The following is a 19,505-nucleotide window of genomic DNA, read 5'->3' as shown; positions in this document are numbered from 1 at the left end:
TTTTCTGTGAATGAGGTTATGATAGTGAATTCATGGACTCCAGAAGCATGGCTGACTCTATATTTGTCTCTTTTTGCCTTTTTGTCTGTTAAACTTGTTTGTGAGATTTGTCTTCTGCAGGTTTGGTACACTCCACCTGCAGGTGCCTGATTACTTAGACCAGATGTCATCCCCTGTCCATGACTGTGATGTGCCGCTTCTGGACCTGACATCAACCAAGTTCCAGATGACAGCTAAAGAACTGAACTCTCAAATGGGACCTCTTGGGGCAGGGACATCTCTTATGTCCAATTTCAGCTTGAAGTAGCTCTGAAGAAGATACCTTCATCCCTTACCCCAAGATTTTGAGCCCCATTCATTCGAGGGGGGAAGGATGGGGTGCTTGTGCCCAAGACCCCACCCTAAGCTGTTTTATGTGCAAAGTTTTTTTTTTTATTATCCCTTTTATATTGTTGCAAAGTTCTGTTGATACCAGTTTTTCCACCATTTATCCCTAAACTCTCATTTATTGTTAAAGTATTTTTGCTATGTAAGGGACATGAAAGATCTTGGGGCCAAATGTAATGGGAATGGGAATTTGAAGATCTTCTCTGCCCCTTAATAAACCTAGGGGGGAGTTTGAAAACCTTCCCTGCTGTGAAGATAATCTCTGCCCCCTGATAGGTTGAATGTCGTCACATGGAGCCTGTGGTGGGAGGAGTTTGCTGAGAAGCAGAGCCCACAGAAAAGCTGGTATAGAGATAGCCAGACAGTTGGAGACAGTTGGGGACAGAGGAGCTTAGGCAAGGAGATAGAGAGTTTTGTGGGTAAATATTGATCTTATATTGGTTTGTGGAAAGGCTAAAGGATGGCATGGCTCTCAGCATTATTATGGCTTCTGAATATCTTTGGTATCATGATGGAATCATTTTATTGGTTTTGGTATTATGTTTTCTGGTGTCTAAATTAATCCTTCATGCTATCCTCTATCTGGAAAGTTTGGCATATTTTGCGATTGAACGTCATGTGATGCTTATAGTCACAGTCTTTATCAAGATCATGGGTGCTGTAAATATTGCATTGGCACTACACCAGGTCACACAGCTAGTAAGTTTCTGAGGCTGGATTTGAATTCATGAATATGAGTCTTCCTGATTCTAAGCCCAGTTCTCTAAGCCACTGTACTACCTAGCTGCCCCATAAATTCTGATTAATAAAAAAGTAAAATATAAGTAAAAATTACATCAAAAAGTCAATAAAAAGAAATAAATAAAGGAAACATGACAAACCAATCCAGTAAAATTTGGGAATGACAGAATTGATAAGAAAAATAAAATCCAACAATTTGCTATATATAAGAAACATACTTTATAAATAAAGGCACATGCAGGATGAAAATGAGAAACTGGAACAAAATCTAATACATGAGGTGAGTGTTAAAAAGGAGTTCCAATCATGATATCAGACAAGAAAAAAATTAAAATTCACTATGTCAAGTGATAAACAGGGAAATATCATTGTGCTCAAAGGGACTACAATCAATGAAACAGTTTCAGTATTGTATATGTGTACCATTCTATCTAAATTCATAAAGGAAAATAAATCTAAATTACAAAAGATATAGTAATGTGTAGGAATTTTAATGTTCCTCTCTCAGAACTGGATAAATAATACAGAAAGGAAAATAGAGAACTGAAAAAAATCTTTTGGTAAAATTAGATCTGAAAAAGTTTTGGAATCTTCTGAATGGGAACATTGAGGAATACACACACACACACACACACACACACACACACACACAAACACACCCTTAGGATTATTGGCCCCTTTATAAAATTAGACTATGTTCTAAAGAACAAGGAAATGATAAAGAAATGTAGAAAAGCCAGAAATAGGAAACATATCGTTTACAAACTAATTCAATGAAACAGTATTTATCCAATAAACTCAATAGCCAATAAACATTAAGTACCGACTTTGTGCCAGGCATTGTGCTAAGTACTGGAGATACAATTAATAAAAAGACAGCTTTCCTGCCATCAAGAAGTTTGCAATCTTATGAAGGGAGACAACACACACAAAAAGGGAGGTTAGTGAGATGAGGAGGGAGGGAACATCGGGAGCACCCACCATGGAGGCATCTTGTTCTATGGAGTTGAAAGTAGGCAAAACAGCAAATGCAAAGTGCAGTGACCTAAGAGTACAGTTTGTTCCCTCTACAAAGGCATTGAAAGAATACTACACATTCTAGTCATCCAATCAGAGAGGAGAAGAGGCTTAGTGAGGTATTGGCAATTCTGTGACAGATGGAAAGCAAGCAGAGCAGTAGATGCAAAGTGGAGTGATTTTTTTAAATTCAAGAAACACGTGCAAACTATTGAGCTCAATGGGGACTTAATAATACCTCCACAATAATGAGTTGGTCAAAGAAAAAATTATAGAAACAATCATTGTGTGAAAGAGAAGAATAATAAAGAAGAAAAATCCCTTGTATTGCTCCAGGTCTCCTGCCTGGTCTCCAGCCTCCCTAAGGGGAGGAAAAATGCCATTTCATTGTATGCCAGTCTCCTGTCTTTGAGAGAGTGGGAGAAAATGCCATTCCATCAAGTCAGATCTTATGTTTGGTCTCTTGCATCCTTTGAAAAGAGGAGAAGCATCATTCTATTGGGTACCAGACACCTTCCTTCCAGGGAAGAAGAGGAAGGCAATTCCATCAAGTCTCCATCCATATCTTCTGCCTTGAGGCAAGGAAAATAATACCATTCCTTCAGCTCCCAGTACCTGTTCCTTCACCCCATCTCCCTAAGGCTCTGAGAGGATTCCACCCTGAAACCAAACTCCTGTGGATAATGAAAACATACTTGAACTCATTCTTCAACAATTAACAGATTATCCTCTGGTTATATCCTAATCCCAATGATTTTTGAAGTCTTAGCTGTCATTCAATATCCTCTTCTTCATCCCTTACTGCCTGGTGTTTGATTCCCATTCCTTTCAACCCAGTCCCCTACAATGTCCCACTCTAAAACTACGCATCCCTTCCACTATGCTCTCTTGAAGGCCAGAGATTTCATCCTAAATCCTTTCCATTCTCACTTCTTCCATGTTTTGGCTCCTATCAAGGCCTGGCTTTCAGCATTTGTTTATGACACAGCTTCCAGTCTCTGGTTCTAACACTGACTGCTGGAAAGCAACTTTCCCTCCTTTGCCCTGACTCACTAACTAGTTGAGATTGGATGGTTGGAATATCCTTTGCCTCCCCATTGCCACTTCCAGGTTCTTCCTTTACCACCATTACTCAGTAACTTCTCCTTTGAGGTTCACTGAATTCACATTTACCACCAATTCAAATTCCTAGCAGCTGTTGTCTACTGATCTTCAGGACATCTTTCCTCAATAATTTTAGTGCCTGCCTGACAATCTTTCTTCTGCCCTCATCACCCAGATGCCTTCTGCTATAAGCTCCTCCTTGTCTCTTGTTTCACATGAAGAAGTAGATCTCCTCCTTGGTTAGGCATGTGGACAAGTAATCCTATTTCATTCTGTCTTCTTCAGGGGACTGCCTGTAAGGGTTATGGGATTTAAAGATCTTCCATGCCCCGTTGGACTTGCTGATGTAGCAGGAAGGGGCGGAGCAAGAGGAAGCGGAAGCCAAGCTAGCATTCCTGCGTTGGCTGGCGGTGGTGGTGGCGGCAGCAGCAGAGGCAGTGGCAGCGCGAAGCCCTTTTTGAGTTAGGACTGCTAAGGACTTTCTGCTAAGGACTCCTGCTGAGGACTGCCAGGGGCCGGAGCTGCTGGGAGTGCGCTTCCAGGACGCTGGGTGGTTGCTGTGCGTGGGGAGAGGAGGACCTTTGCCTGAGGTAGCCTGTTCTGTTTTAAAGGCTTGAAAATGTGGGTGCTTTCTACTTTATCTACCTGTGCCAATATCATCACTACTCTGATGGCTTTCACTTTCTGGTTTTGGGACTCAGTCTTTTGGTATCTTAATAAATTTTCTAGTTTATTTCCTCATATGGCAAACATGACGTATTTTGTAATGGATAATTATATCAGCATATTTGTAATCTCTATAGGCATTGTGAATATGGCATTGCTGATACACTGCCTTATCAACCCCACTCTTTCACTTATCTTCAATCTTTTCTTATGTATTGGCTCCTTTCCTACTGCCTGCAAACATGCCCATGTCTCCTCCATCCTCAAAAAAACTCTTACTTGTTCCATCTATCCCCAGTAGCTATCATCCTATATCTTTTTCCCCTTAGTGGCTAAACTCCTTATCTATAATTTATTGCTTCTACTTCATTTGCTCTCACTCTCTTCCTAACTCTTTACAATCTGACTTCTGATATCATCATTGAACCAAAACTGTTCTCTCCAAAGTAACTCTTTTCATTGCCAAAACTAATTATCATTCCCCCAAATTCAGCTTTTTTGACTTTTCTGCAGCCTTTGACACTGTCAGTCATCCTCTTCTCCTTGATATTCTCTTCTCTCTGGGTTTTCATGGCACTATTGTCTCCTGGTTATCTGTCTATTTAACCACTTCTTAGTATCCTTTGTTGGAATTTCACCCAGATTACATCTCTTAACTGCTGGTGTCCCCCAGAATTCTATCCTTCCTTTGCTCCCCTGGATTCAGTGATCATCTTTGTGGTGATGATTCTCAAATCTTCTTATCTAGCCCTAATTTCTCTGCTGTCCAGCATCCTCCCCTTTCTCTCCTCTGACATTGCTACCATTCTGCTGCTGGCTATTATCCCTCACATCTGGACTATTTCAACAGCCTAATTTTTTCATCTCCTGCCAGACCTTTCACTATTCCAGTCCATTTTTCAATCAGCTTTCAAAGTTATCTTCTCAAAGTGCATTCTGACCCTATTACTTTCCTCTTCCTCCTCTCAGAAAGTTCTAGTGTCTCCCTAACACCCCCAGGATCAAATATTGAATCCTTGTTTTGGCGTTCAAAGCCTTTCATAAACTGTCTCTCTCATCTTTCCAGTATTTTTACATCTTACATTCCATGATATATTCTATGATCCAGTGCTATGGACTCTTTACTTGAACAAAATACTCATATCTCTACTCAGGGTTTGTAGTTTGTCCTTCATTCTCAAAGAGGACCAATGATATCAGAGAGGGGATGTCTTGGCTTGCAAGTGAATTGGATTTAAGTGAGGGAGAACTGTGCAAAGCCAACAGCCTCATTCTCTTCTCTAGAGACATGTGGGTCCAGTAGCACAACATAGATCAGGATGATTGGACATGGTCCCAGATGCAGTGGGAGACCTTGACAAAGGTCTTTCCCACGTCTCACTTTGTTTGAGCCAACACCCATTCAGTGATTAAGGCTAGATAAAAAATGATGCAAAAGATCAAACAGGGAGGGGAAGACCTCAAAGTTTCTGGACAGAACAGAAACAATTGCTATTTACACTCACTCTGAGCCAACAAAATCCAAGCAATGACCAAGTGAGGCTAGGGTTGGGACCTATTATTATATTCAGGATATTTTCATTGACTGCCTCCTGTGCCTGGAATATTCTTCCTTCTCAGTCCCACCTTCTGGCTTACTTCAAGTCTCAGCTAATATTCTCTTCTACAGGAAGCCCTTTCCCTATGCCCTTTAATTCCAGTGCCTTCCTTCCATGAAGTATTCCAAATGTATCGTGTATGTAGCTTGCTTGTACACACTTTTTTTGCATGTTGTCTCTTCCTGTGCCTCCCTCTCCCTCCCCGCTCCCCAGTTAGACTGTGGATTCCTTGAGAGCAGGGAGGGTCTTTGGCTTTTCGTTGTATCCCCAGTGCCGAGCACTTAGTAGGTGCTTAATAAAAATTTGTTTACAGACTAATGACATAGCAACATTTTTGGGATATATCAAATGCTTCCTTGGAGTAAAGATATCAATAAAAACTTAAATCAGCAACATAGAAAAAGAAAGAATTAATGAACTGAGTAAGCAATTAAAAACACCAAGAGTTAGCAGATTCACAATGACAAATATACACAAAAGTAGGAAACTTTAAAATGAGAAAGCATAGATGACATTTTAATAAAGACCATGGAAATGAAAAATCTTAAAAAAAAACCCTTACAAAATCTGCAGTTGTGTAGCCAGATAAATTGAACAGAGAGAGATGAATAGAGGTTGCAGCACAGCGGGTGGGAAGAGACAAGGCAGAAGGATGGAAAGAAGCATTTATTAAGTACCTACTATGTGCCAAGCCCTGTGCTAAGTGTTTCATTTGATTCTCACAGCAACCCTGGGAGATAAGTGCTATTATTATCCCCACACTATACTTGGGAACACAGTGACAGATTTGAGTTAAATAAATGACTTGCCCAGGGCCATATAGCAGGTGATGTCAGATAGGAATTCAGGTCGCAGGGATTCTGGGAAGTCAGGCTAGACTGAGTTTTCTAGAAATCCAGATCAGCAAAAGGCAGCACTCTGGGTTTTGGAATTCAATTTGATGTAGGAATTGAACTAAACTATGAATCTAATCTCTCCTTTAACTTCCTGTGTTCCTCCAAGGTGGTTTGTTGTTGTTATTCACTTGCCGTAACCACATTTGTTTTTCTGTTTTTTTTTTTGCAATGCCATTTCTTTCTTGGGCTCATTTTACAGATGAGGAAACTGAGGCCAAAAGGGACAGGGTTAAGTGACTTGCCCAGGGTCACACAGCTATTAAAGGAGGTCAGTTTGAACTTAGGAAGATGAGTCTTTCTGGTCCCCAGCCCAGTGTTCTATCCATTGCACCATCTAGCTGCCCAAGGTGGTATAGGTCGGGTTATACACCCAAAGCTTTTTTTTTTTTGGGGGGGGGGGAATGTTTGTGTGTTTGTTCTTCCTATATCTTTGAAAAAGGTAAGCCATTGTTAAGTGGTGAAATAGAGCTGGGTGCTAGTCACTAGGCTCCTAAAAAGGGGGGAAAGACTGGAATCAGTTGCACAGGTGAGAGACTCCCTGGTCCCTCCAGAGTACTGTGGAATCTTGAGGTTTGTTGTTGGTAAAAGTATAAAATGCCTGGCACTGAGAGAGGGGAGTGCCAGAGTCAGCCATGTTACAAAAGTACTGTAGTCAATAAATATTTAAGTGCCTACTATGCGCCAGGCACTGTGCTGCTAGCTAAGGGCTGGGAATACAAAAAGGCAAAAGACAGTCTGTGCGCTGAAAAATATGTATGAGGGGGAAAGTGACTTGGTGCTGGAGCCAGGTCCTGCAGCTGGGGTGGGAAGTGATCCAAGGAGGTGGAAGTTTCTGAGTTGATTTCATCTTGCAGAATGGTGTTTTTGGAGATTGTGAAATCTACGAGGTTCTGGTCATTGCGGATCCTCCCGATCCATGCTCAGTCACAAAATAATGAGATGAATTCCCTGGTTGCCCTCACATCTGGATCCAGGGACTCCACTTCCCATGCCTAGAACCGAACAGGACAGACTAAACAGACCACAGCCCCTCAAGTCTGTTTCTCAGAGTCTCAGGGGTCTAAGTGGTGGTGCAGGGGGAAGGTAATCCTTCCTCTCAGCTCAGCTTGTGGTGCTCATGCTATGGATGAATAGGGTTTTTCACCTTCCTCTCTCAGAGAAAAAGACTGACCCAGGCTGGTAGTTTTAAAGAACCTGTTCTGGCTACATAGCTCATGGGCAAGTTTTCTCCCATTAGTCTAGTAAGGTAACCTAAGAAACACATCCCTGGCGGTTCCCATGTGGATGCCTCATCACACCTATGAAATAATATATGAATGTGTGATTTGCTTTTTTATTTTCGTGTTAAGACTCCTTTATTTCTATTCTCAAAGATTTTGAAGCTTAGAACATACTGTGAAAAAAGCAACAAGATTTTGTCCATTGTAATAACAGAATCTTGTTTGAAAAAGGAAGGACTATTTTAAGAAACAAATTGTTAGGCTTTCAAAAAAAAAATCAATGCCTTTAATTCAAGGCTATTTCCTCAGTGAAAAAGGGGCCTCTCAGGAAGCTACTGAAAAATCTTCATAAGAGACGTGTTTGTTGTATTCCTGCTACAGTCTGCACTACCTTCTGGTAATAAAAATTGGTCCTGATCCTTGGGAAAGGACATGGGTTTCCTGCCCTCTCTTTCTAGAATAAGCTTTTTAGTGCTATTCTTCATAATTTACGACAACTAATTTCAACATTTCTTTTTGTTACACTGAATTGGATAATTATTTGTTACCTAAGGTATCATAAGAGATACTTATTAGGTTTTTTGGTTCCTAGTTTCTGAACCATTTCTTCTAAGAAACAAATATTGAGATCACGGTTGCTCCTTGTATTAACTACCTTAATACACTAGGTGTCAGTGCAACATAGCAACCCCTTTTTCTGCTGGGTTCTTGCTCTTGAAAATTCTGTTGTGATTATTGTTTGGAAGTATGACATTAATTTGATTATTTCCCCTCTTCTTTGGTTAAATTAATTCATTGCAAAATAAATATTTTCAGAAATAAACTTCTGTGAAGGCTTAAAGAATAAGTATGATAAGAGACACAGAGAGACAGAAGGATAGATGTGTTTATGTTTATTATTTACAGTTTTAGAGGTCACCTTAGAAGATTAACATTTGCAGTTGTCCAAATTGTTTCCTGTCTGATGCTAAATGACACAAATCACATAACTATCTAAAAATGCTTGTTCTCTCTTTTCCCTTTTAAACATTTTGAATTTTCAGTTATTCAAGAGATATACATAAAGTATATTTTATACAACTAGAGAAAATGTAGTGTACTCACTGAAATCACCAAATAACTGAGGATGAGGGAGGTTTTTAAAAATTCGTTTGCTTGTTTTTAAAGCACAGATACTGAGTTTGAAAGTTAGATAATATTTTAGATGTGAAATTCTAATACTTTTTGGTAATTTCAGCAGAAAATCAATTTTTAGCATGAAGTAGTGAATCATTAGATAAAAATGACCATGTTCTCATACTCCTGAAGAAAAAGTGATAAAATAATTAAATTTCATAATTTAGAAAACTGTTGGCATATACATACAGTACTGGTGTGGTGAAGAAATGAATAGTTTACTTTTGCATATAGATTTCTAACATGACGAGATTGAGTTAAAAATCTACTTTATTTTTCATAATTCAACAAACTTTTCCTTTATCATTAATGTGCTCAAAATGAATTTGAATGGCAAAGATGCATACTCTTAAGTAGGTGACTTTTTTATGCAAATAGGTTAACTAAGGTAGGTGCTAGGTGATGAAAAATGAAAAGAAGTTAAATATCTCACACACACTCCCTCTCTCTCTCTGTCTGTCTCTCTCTCTCTCTCTCTCTCTCCCCCAGGAATTTAGGGATTGACCTGAAATTGCATTGCCAGGTAAATGTCTACAGTCACTGATTGAAATCCGGAACTCCAGTTATCATAGCTCTTTCAAAACAAAAGATCCACATTGTCCTAATTATCTGATGGCTTAGTATTAATATGTTTAGAGGTTTAAATTATCCAGATAATTACTTCAGTAGTTTTTTTATTCTACTAATATACCTTGAATCCTTTAGTTTAAAGTCTTAATTCAGCTCTGTTGTATTTATGAGTAGAAGTATAGGTTGGGAGGATCTACTGGAGACTCTTTAATAGGATGTGATATTCCTAAGGAAGTCTGTTCCTTGCAAGGTAGAAGGTTTTGTGACAATCTATTTTTTTTTTCAGGTAGTGAAAGCAAGCGTAATAATATCCCATTCTCACTAAACAACTTCCTTCCTCCTAAAGGTATGTTTTAAAAAATTCTTTAAAAAATTGTGACCTTGAATTGATCCCCAGGAATCCACTTTGCAAAGAAAAGCCAAGAAACATAGAGCATGGAAATACTCTGTAGAAGAATTTTGCATGTTGTTTAAATCTCACTATGCAAAAACAGCTGTATCTAAAAAGTGGCTATGTGGTCAGAAAACACTATAGCACACAGGCATCATTTGGTGTGTACATAATACTCTTCTCTTGGGAGTTTCCCATAATTTTTGTGAATGCCATAGGAGCTCACTGAAAGTTTTTATTTTCTTTTAATCAGTCTATGCTTTATTTTAAGTATATGCTCTAAGTGGGCCTCTTGCATTATTTTTTTTCCAGTCCAGAGGCACTTTTCTATGAGTCCTTCAGTTAGTCTTTGGACAACAATCTTCAGTCATGGAAATGATGGAGTCTCTATGCCTGAGTGATTTCTACAGAACATTTCTTATCTTGGGAGTTCCTTAGAGGCAGCTTTAAACTCTCTTGAATGCTCATATTTACTAATATGGTTAGAGGGCCTAGAAGGAATAAGCACAGTATAAAACAGACCCTGGATCAATGACTAAATTGAGGGGTGATAGTGGTGGGCTCTAGGAGCGAATTGTTCTTTCATTGAAAGAGCCATCCATGAGAACTGTCGATCGACAGTTTAGTCCATACATACACTCATGTTGATGAATTGTCCTCATATTCTTTTAAAATTCAAATCACAACTAAGTCCAGAAATAAGATTAGCTACTTTTTTGGGGGGGAGGGGGTGGCGGATGGATGGGAGGAGGGTAACAAGTTCTATGTAAAATTGACAGTAAAATGAACAGAGAAGATAGTCCATAGAGAATACAACTTTACATCAGTGTTAGGTTTTATGAAAATTAATTTAATTCAAGTGAAAAAATAATGACATCCATTTGACAGTTGCCAAATTGCTTTGTAACAAAACATTATTGTAAATACATCTCAGTGATTGCTATTTGAATGTCACTGTTAACCACGTTTTTAAAAAAGAAAGTACTTTCTTAGCTCATAATTTTTGTTGTGGAATGTTGGCACATATTTTGATCTCAGACCATAGAAATGACCATGAACTTATATCAGGATGAAGTTTGGTTATATTTTAGTGTGTATATTTTGAAAGATAATATTTATTTGTTTTCCCCACTAAATAAAAATTTACATTGAGTGGCCACTAATATGATTATATATTCCTTTTCTAGTTCTTTTCCTTCAACACCATTTAAACAGAGTGTATAATATGCCTTCCAGAGGCATAAAATCTCACTCCAGTTTTCCTAACACTGCAGGATCAAAAACATGGGAAATTAGACATTAGCTATTTCTAACAAAATGTCACTAAAATGATAAATTAGAAATCATACTGTTGCTTTTCCTCATTGGCCCAGTCTGGTATTGACCAAACCTCAGAAATATCTTTTCTGACTAATTTTTTTTTAAAAATAAAGAAACATTTTTATATTATACACCAAAATCCCAGCAGAGTATCCATAAATTCTCTAAGAATGTTGGAGCTTTGGATGATATGAAAATAAACTTGAGTTTGCATACAAGGTAACCTTTATTGATACATTGTGAGTTATAAGTATTTTAATAAAAATAGTTTAATATAACTAATCAGTGAAATAGATGTTAATAGTATGTGGTAAAAAAAAATCCTTGCTGACAAATTCAAGGTTAAATCAGTATATAGATGAATTACTATCATAAATTACTATTTAAAATTTTTAATGATTTGCTTATGTATAATCCATTTCCCAGGTCCATTTGCATTTTCTTTAAAAGTATATTTCTAGGGTGAATGGAATTTTTGTTATTGTGCAAAAAAATCATTTTATTTACAAAAAATGACAAAATACTGAGTATTATAATATCCTGAATACTGTATACTGAAGCTTATTTGCTAATAAATCCTCAGATTGTTAAGGTCTGTTCCCCAACCAATGACCTCCCCCAGTATATTTAATGATACTTTTTCTAGAGCCCTACATAATGTTACATATATTTATAATTTGTTATCACAACTTCATGAGGAATCTGGTATGAGACATAGATAAGTAACAGGAACAATGAAATTAAAATATTTTAGAGTCTATGGCCAATTCCTATTAGAATAAATTAGAAGTTAATATGTTACACTATTCTAGAATTAAGGGTTCCATGTACCTTTTAAAATATAAATAGCTCATTCCTTCACGATTTTAGGAGACTTTTAGTGTTTTTCCAACTTTAAAATTTTTGAGGTAAGCTTATTTGCATGCTAATCCTCATAAAGACTTTCCCCCCAACTTAAAGTGTTACTAGAATTTATTATAATTTAATTACAGTAATAAATGGTAAGGTTTCTGTGCTTGTATGTTCTACACAGAGAATATGTTTCTACTTTGCCCATAAAGAAGATGTAGGCATTTCCTGCCTTTTGGTTCACTGTAATATTATTCAGATTGATATTCTAGTATATAATTGCTGGTCTAGCAGGACTCAGATAACAGCTTGATTTTTGCTGTCTGTAGGCAAAACTGGGCCACTTGTGTGCTTACTTACATAAAGACAGACTCGTTGTGGCTTCCAATATACCTAACCCACTATGAATTCAAGTTGAAGGGTCAAACTGATAATTCACAGGCACACATGTCGGCATTGAGAATATGGAAGACCAAGACTGGGAATGCACCTTTAGTTAAGCTTTTCCTTTGCAATCCTTTCTAATGGTAAATTAGACCCACAATAAAAGGAAGCTTTTTAGCAGATACTAATTTTAAGATTATTTTCATTTTATATAATAACTATGTTGTAGTGTATAGATGTATTAAGACTTTTTATTAGATTAGATTATTTTGAATTTTTAAACATTTGTTAATTTGCTCAGTTACATTTTATAGGCTAAGCTCACTCTCATTCTTTATTAATTCTTCTTTTCATTGAATGAAATACTCCATTATGGATCAAACATACAGGAACTCTTGATGGTATTTAAAGGCAAGACGTGGATGCAAATTCATGCCACAAGACAGTTTTAATTTTTAAGATTTGTAAGTTAGCTGTAATGCCTAAGTAGCTATTTATCCTGAAAAGGATGAACAAGAAAGGAAAAAAAAAATTAAGAATTTCATGTATTTTCAAAGTTCAAAGGAAAGTGTCACATTGTGTTCTTTACTTGGAAAATCATAAATTTTCAAGTTATTGACAGGGTTTGTGCTCACAAATAGAGATATTTTATTGTAAGTAATCTTCATTATCTATTTTTCCTTTGAATGGATACCAGTTATCTTTTTGAGTGGCTGTAATAGCTAAGTAATTGTTGAAAAGTCTCCCTCTTTCAGTAAATTTGATATAATAGTTTATTTACAGCAAACTTTATCTTTAAAGAAAAGACTATTGGACTAGGTGTTAGAAGGCATGGTTTCTGTTCTTGACTACCATTATCCAGCTGCAGGCACTTAGGCAAGTCAATTTAAATACACTGTGCCTAAATTGACCAATAAAACGAAAGGATTGGATTAATTTATCTAAGATTCAGTTAGACTCTAACATTTATTGTTTCCATAATTTAAAAATATATTGCATGAAGAAGTGTGCTGTCAAATTACTATGTTACCTTTTCTTCCTTTGTAGGAATTCTAGGATAGAGAGAGCATATATCCCTTGTTATAATTACATGACATTTGCTTTGTACCCCAGGGTGGAATGATGAGTACTTGCATCCAATCACATTTAACATGTTTTAGAAGCACTTATATTTATCATTGATGAAATGTAAATTTTAAAAAAGATATTCAGGCAACATTTTTATTGGAGTGTCAATTTGAGAATTTTAATTTTTAGTCCCTGTTTTCTTTTTTACTATTAAAAGTAAGGCTATGATAGCAGACCAAAGAAATGATAAATAGAAAGCAAAAATTCCATTGTATAACATTGTAAGCAGTTGTGGAGGCAAATTACCAATTTTTCCAGTAAAATGTATATTATCAGCTCTGAGTCTTCAGATCCAGACCAAGGTAGGATGTGAAGGATCTGCTGGCTTAAGCAGGAGATTCAACCCAAACCTAGACCATTCATTGTTTGGAGGATGCTAGGAGAACTAGAATTGGCTAGAGACTCGGGTTTGTTTGGGGGCTTTGGGGACAGGGAGTTTGTGTGTGTGAAACTAGATTTCCATGGTCTTTTTGGAATCCTTTTGAATTGTAATCCTTAGACTCAAAGCCATGGCATATCTCTGAATATCATTATGGACTAATACATTGCTTACCGTGTTTCCCCGATAATAAGACCTATCCCGAAAATAAGCCCTCCCCTTACTGTGTAAGATTCCTCTAAAATAAGCCCTCCCCCGAAAATAAGCCCTATTGAGATTGCTACTGTAGTGAAGGTGATCCCCTGTGCTACACGCTACATTACGGTACCCTCTGTATGCACCGTCCTCCCCCTGTGAAACTCACGCCGTGCTCTGAGCTGCATCCAATCAGAGCTGCAGCAGTGAGTGCGTCATCCTGTTCTTCCCCAGTGATTTGCTTATTGAATAAAGGTACATTTTTTTTGTTCACATTTACCTGTTTATTAAAATTGCTGTCAATGTTCATTAAAATAAGCCCTCCCCTGAAAATAAGCCCTCTGGTGTTTTTCTGTCCAAAATAAATAATAATACAGTGTCTTATTATCGGGGAAACACGGGTAGTTTGATCTGTGAAGCTCATCTATGGATGGCCACTTGGCATGGGGAGAGAGGGAACTAAGGCAACAGCTGATTGCATACCTAAAATCTACTAGATGTTTGACTCTCCATTCAACTTACAGTGCTTTATATATGGGTGTCCCAAATATCAATGCAGTTTAAAGCATTTTAAAACATCCATTAATTTGCCCAGTTAAATTTTATAGGCTACATCTATGCTCATTTTTTATTAATTCTTCTTTTCATTGAATAAAATACTCCATGAGGGACCAAATGCACCAACCCTCTCAATGATATTTAAAGGTAAGGTTGAAAGGATCTTTTGTTAAGTCATGTCTGCCTCTTTGCTACTCCATTTGGGGTTTTCTTGGCAAAGATACTGGAGTGGTTTGCCATTTTCTTTTCCAGCTCATTTGACAAATGAGGAACTGAGTCAACCAGGATTAAATGACTTGCCCAGGGTCATACAGCTAGTTAAAATCCGAGTCCAAATTTGAACTCATGCAGATGAGTCTTCCTGATTCCAAGCCCAGTGCTCTATCCACTGTGCCATATAAATTCATGTAAATGTTAAACCTAAAAATGCATTAAGGCATTTGGAATTGTATCATAATTATACATCTCTTAAGAAGGCCTATTTAGTTAGATATTTATTTAATACCTATGATTTAGGGTTTATATCCAAGTAATTAATTTTCCCCTCGGAGACTGCCCTCCCCACCACCATCCCTTTCCCCATAGGCCAAAAAATATTAAACAATGTGGGTGACTAGAATTTACCTCCTTTACCTCTGTATTCAGAGGATACTTTAAAAAAATTAACATTGCAAACTTACCACTACCAAATATGCATGGTGGATGCCACATGGTGTTTCCTGTGTTTTGGCTCTGTAAAATAAAGAATCTGTAGAGACAATGCACAGAGGAAATGTTAAATTTGAACCTCTACTGATAATATTAATAATAACAATCTCACATTTTTATATAGTACATGGCTTCTAAAAACCCTTTCCCCACAGCAACCTCACGGGGAACTTTTAATTTATTTTATATTTTATATTCTTTCTAAAATCTAACAGGCATCTAATTCCTTTTATCACCATATTGGGCAATAGCTTTTTTTTTTAAGATAAAGTTCATCTTATTTCTATTTATACTTTGATGGTACCTGTGAACCTATTAGAGTCATTTGATGCTAGGATAGGAATCTACTTCTGACTGAGGTTTAGCAGGTTTTTACCTGCCATTTGATGTCATTTTATACCTTTAAAAAATAGAATAAAACAGTTATTTGCCATGGGTGGTGGACTCTGGACCCAGGGAGCATGTTCTAGGGGCCTACTATGTGAGGCTTTCCTGGTGCAAACTTAAGATGCATGCTTAGGTCATGCAAATGAATTGTAGTCCAATTAAACCCTGAATAAACAGCCCTAAATATCTTGCTAATGAACGGTATTCAGAGACTGAAAAGAGGTTCCTTCATGATGAGATTATAAAGATCTTGCACTTAATTATGAATTGTAAAAGACACTTTCAGGTAGAAATAAAGAGGGTAGCAGTTGTTCAATTAGAGGTGAACATTCATCTAGGAGAGGAAAAAAGCCTTTCTGTGATAAGACCCAGAAATCTTGTTTTTCCGCTAATGCGATTTCATACATTTTTGTTGCACGGTAGGCTGAGCAGCGTTCCTGTCTTGTTGCCTCGGATGGGAATTGTTCCCTGCCATGTCCCACATAGCTGTGCACTGAGTCCTCATGCTGAGCTGTGAACTGATCCCATGGTCAGCCAGTGACATTTTCTGGGGGAAACAAGGGCCTGCGAGAAAGCAGGGGCACACTGATTCATTCTCTGTCTCCTCTTCCTTCCAATCTCTGTCTCCAGCACTGCATCCTTTTCAGGTTTATTCATGAGCCCATCACTGGGAGAAGAAGCAAAAAAAAAGTTGTCTGCATTATAACATTACATTTAAAAGCTATAAATTACCCAGAACCATAAATATTGTTCCTTACTGAATGCCACTGCTCATAAAATCTGCACGTGTGTGCATGTGTGTGTGTGTGTGTGTGCCTCTGTACTCACACACGTACAGATGTCATTTGGATTTTTCCCTACTCACTAGACCCAGCAACTTATTAAATGTTTAAGATTCTGAAATCTAGCAGCTCCAGGCAGTGATAGTTTTGATAGACTCCCACTACTATAAATTGGGAGAGAAGAATTTAGACTTTTTACAAAGACTGGGGGGTGGGGGGCAAAGAAAGGGTATGGAACAAGGAAGAATGGTGATGGGAATGGGAACCTGCTGGCATTATAACAGTAGGGGTAGCTGGGTGATATTCATGTATAAGGATTTATAAAGAGAAGTGGAAGTCTAATGATTAAGTTACGCTTTTTGTTACGTTACCTAAAAAGGTCATAAGCAACTGAACTGGTATATAATCTTGTTCGACTTGCTACTGGAGGATGTTTCACTTACACATCCTCAGGTGACAGGTCCCATAGTGCAAAGTTTTAAAGATTATTATTGTTCTTGAATTGCTCAGGATGAGAAGCAATATTGATTCAATATGGACCTTATTATCACTTTTCAGTTTGACTACAGGTTATTATTTTTAAAATAGCAATAATGATACATTAATCATTCTGGAATTCTAAATTCTATAACCCCATTCCCAAAATGTATTTCATATTTGCATATTATAAATTCTTCTGGAAAGGCAGCATGTTCTATGTGATTATAGTGACTAAGTTTGGCCCTGGAGAAGAGATAAGAAAATATACCAACCTCCCTTCTTTGCAAAGATGGGAGACTATGGACATGGAAACACCACGTGTCCTCTTAGAATTAGATGGTGTGTTAATTGGTTTTGCTGAGTTGATTCCCCCCCCCTTTTTTTATTCTTTGTCAACAATGAATCACCCTCTTGGGGAGAGGAGGAGAAGAAGAAATTTGGGGGAAAAATAGGTGGTATATAAAAAATCAATGATCGCCCCAGCAATAATAATAACTATGACTTGATTTGATTTTTAAAGAAAAGCAGCATACTTTAGTAGAAAATAACTCAACTTGGAGACTTGAATGTGAATTTTGTCTTTAACACTTTACTAGCTAGGTGAGTGACCTTAGAGAAGTCACTTAACTCCTTTGACTCTGTTTCCTCATACCTAAAATGCTATTTGCACTGCTTTCCTCATAGGGTTGTTGTGAGGATGAAATGAAATAATATATGTAAAGTGCTATGCAACTGTACTGTTCTATGTAAGTGGAAGTTAATTATCTTATTATCTGTTTGTTTTCTTTTCAAATCACCCAATATGTAACAGCTGACACTTATAGAGAGATTTAAAGTGTGCAAAATACTTTACACACATTATCTCATTTGATTATTGCATCAACACTGGGAGAGAAATATTTCAGCTCCAATTCTGAAGTCCAGTAGATGTGTGGTCTCCTTGATGTGGGTGTTCTCTGAAGTGATTCATACCATAGGACAAAAGCATCTGCCCTACCTGTGCAGCCCTTGACTATGGACTCCCATAAACTCATCACAGCAGATCACCTAAAATAATAGAGTTGAGTAGGAAAGATCTTTGAATTCTCTTGACATCAATTGGGCAGAGACTGTTCAATATTCACATATTCATACCATTATTTTTATTATATATTTCTTTGATAACATTGTTTATACAACTTTTACCCCTTTGTAATATGGCTTAGAGTTAAATACTATAGGTATCCTTATTCTCATTTTATAGATGAGGAAACTGAGACTCAGAGAGGTTAAGTGACTTACCCAGGGTCAATTGAGTAGTAAGTGCCAGAGGAGGGATTCAAATTCAGATCTTTTGGTCTTTAAGTCCAATATTTCTTACTACACCATTCTACCACTTCCAAAATAGGTTAAAGCAACAAAATGATAACAGTTGAGTCCTTTTCTTTTCCAATGAGATACTTTATGTTTTCTTCTGTTTTTTTTCATTGTTTTGATTTTGTTTGACTGATTCTTGATGTCTCATAGAGTCATTAGCTTCCACTTGCCCAAATCTAATTTTTAACAAATTTGTTTTCTCCGGTTAGCTTTTGTACCTTCTTTTCTATTTGACCAATTCTTTTTTTAAGGAGTTGTTTTCTTCAGTGAATTTTTATTCCATTTGTAAAAGGAATTGTTAAAATTTTATTCTACCTCTCTAATTTGACTTTTAAAATCCTTCTTGAGGTCTTCCAAGTACGCTTTTTGGTCTTGAGATTAGTTTATATTCCCCTTTGAAGTTTCAGATGTGGGTCAAAAGACAATGCTGTCTTCTTCTGAATTTGTGTTTTGATCTTCCCTGTTCCAATAGTAAGAATCTATAATCTTCATTTTTCTATGTTGCTTTTTGCTCGTGGTGTTTGGTTACTCACCTCTGAACTTTACCCAGGTTCTTCAGGTAAGTATGCGACTAACGAGAGAATAAAACCAGTTCAATCTAGTCCAATCTTACAAACAATGATTAAGTATGTGCTGAATGTAAAACTGCTATGAGAGTCGCAGCAGATCTTGGAATTTGTAAGAACTGGATTCAATTCTGCCTTCTAACAGGCTGACCTTGTGATCCTGGTACAAGTCATTTAACCTCTCAGTGTTCCAAGAAATCTCTAAGACTATGTATTGTATAAAGGTGTTGATCTGTATTAGTAGAGGGAGTTCCTCTCCTGAAGTTCTCTGCACCTATCAAATCACAGGTCTGATTTCTACTCCCCTCCCCAAAACTACAAGACACTGTGCTGGGTGATGGGGTTAAGAAGAGGTAGAAAAACATTCCCTGCCTTAAAGCGTAATAGAATCTGAGTGAATACACTTTGAAGAAGGATAAGGACACTAATGATGAAAGATATTAGGAGAGAACACATGAGCTAAATCTTAAAGGAAGCTAGGGATTTTGAGAGACATAGCTAAGTAAGAAGGGAGTCCATTAACAGCTTAGGGAACACTCTAGGTTAGGGTATCACGATAGAATGCAAAGTTTTGGGAAGACAAAGAAGGCTAATTTGGCAAATAGTTTCATTTCTGCTATGTTCTTATTTATGCAATTTTAATGATG

The 19,505-nt window shown here is 37.2% G+C and overlaps 1 long non-coding RNA gene across 6 annotated transcripts in view; it reads left to right on the top strand.

Annotated features, from left to right (window-relative positions):
- LOC138153095 (uncharacterized) overlaps window positions 1-19,505 on the top strand; it is a 95,885-nt gene that overhangs the window by 47,208 nt on the left and 29,172 nt on the right. For 5 of the 6 annotated variants that reach the window (XR_011166296.1, XR_011166294.1, XR_011166292.1 and 2 more), the window contains exons 2-3: window positions 3,535-3,839; window positions 9,662-9,721. This is a non-coding gene — a long non-coding RNA (uncharacterized lncRNA). Of the gene's footprint in view, window positions 1-3,534; window positions 3,840-9,294; window positions 9,329-9,661; window positions 9,722-19,505 lie in introns of all 6 variants that reach the window. The other variant, XR_011166295.1, reaches the window with a different exon arrangement.

This window comes from Petaurus breviceps, unplaced genomic scaffold (genome assembly GCF_028583685.1).
Source record: "Petaurus breviceps papuanus isolate PSGF00001 unplaced genomic scaffold, PetGlider_PUasm1.0 90977, whole genome shotgun sequence".
Classification (NCBI taxonomy): Eukaryota; Metazoa; Chordata; class Mammalia; order Diprotodontia; family Petauridae; genus Petaurus; species Petaurus breviceps.
The sequence above is the reverse complement of the archived record's forward strand: the minus strand, read 5'-3'. Positions and strand labels throughout refer to the sequence as shown.